Consider the following 1384-nt stretch of genomic DNA (forward strand, 5'->3'; position numbering starts at 1 on the left):
TGGCATTTATGGCCTTCAAAACTGTGATAGGTAGTTAGGAGTGAAATAAAAAATGAATGCCCTTAGAAATCCTGAAGGCGGTGCTTGGATTTCGGGGTCCCGTACGCGGCTCCCAAAAAGTCCCACACATGTGGTATCCACGTACTCAGGAGAAGCAGCAGAATGTATTTTGGGGTGTAATTTCACATATGCCCATAGCATGTGTGAGCAATATATCATTTAGTGACAACTTTGAGCAAAAAAAAGAAAAAGGTTTGTAATATTCCCACAACTTGTGGCAAAATATAAAATATTCCATGGACTCAACATGCCTCTAAGCAAATAGCTTGGGGTGTCTACTTTCCAAAATGGGGTTTTGTGCTATTCGAAACTGTGATAGGTAGTGAGGAGTGAAATAAAAAATTTTCACCCTTAGAAATCCTGAAGGTGGTGATTGGTTTTCGGGGTGCCGTTCGCGACTAGGCTCCCAAAAAGTCGCATACATGTGGTATCCCCGTAGTCGGGCGAAATAGCAGAATATATTTTGGGGTGCAATTCCACATATAACCATGGCATGTGTGAGCAATATATCATTTAGTGACAACTTTTTGTAAAAATATTTTTTTTGTCATTATTCAATCCCTTGGGACAAAATAAAATATTCAATGGGCTCAACATACCCCTCAGCAATTTCCTTGGGGTGTCTACTTTCCAAAATGGGGTCATGGGGGGGTTTGTACTGCCCAGCCATTTTAGCACCTCAAGAAATTGAGCTGTGTAAATTCCAGAAAATGTACTCTAGTTTGTAGACGCTATAACTTTTGCGCAAACCAATAAATATACTCTTATTGACATTTTTTTTACTAAAGACATGTGGCTGAATACATTTTGCCCTAAATGTATGACTAAAATTGAGTTTGTTCGATTTTTCTTATAACAAAAAGTAGAATATATCTTTTTTTCTTGAAATTTTCTGTCTTTTTCCATTTATATCGCAAAAAATAAAAATCGCAGAGGCAAACAAATACCATCAAAAGAAAGCTCTATTTGTGGGAAGAAAGGGACGCAAATTTCATTTGGGTACAACATTGCATGACCGCGCAATTACCAGTTAAAGCAGCGCAGTGCGAAATTGTAAAAAGACCTCTGGTCCTTAGGCTGACAATTGGTCCGGGGCTGAAGTGGATACTGAAAACTGTACAGGTATTGAGGGATGTGGTAACTAGTTGATATGGGAGAGACTACTTTTACCCTTTATGACTGTGCACTTGCTTGCAAAATCATACTATTTATAAGTCCCCAGTCTGATTTCTCCCGAGGTCTAGCAATAACTGTAATGTGTGATACATTTTTATCAAGTAATTCCTCAGATGTTTTTACAATATACTAGTCTGTCATTCTGCGA

Source organism: Lithobates pipiens, unplaced genomic scaffold (assembly GCF_037356315.1).
Source record: "Lithobates pipiens isolate NorthernLeopardFrog02 unplaced genomic scaffold, aLitPip1_a1.2 Scaffold_16, whole genome shotgun sequence".
Lineage (NCBI taxonomy): Eukaryota > Metazoa > Chordata > Amphibia > Anura > Ranidae > Lithobates > Lithobates pipiens.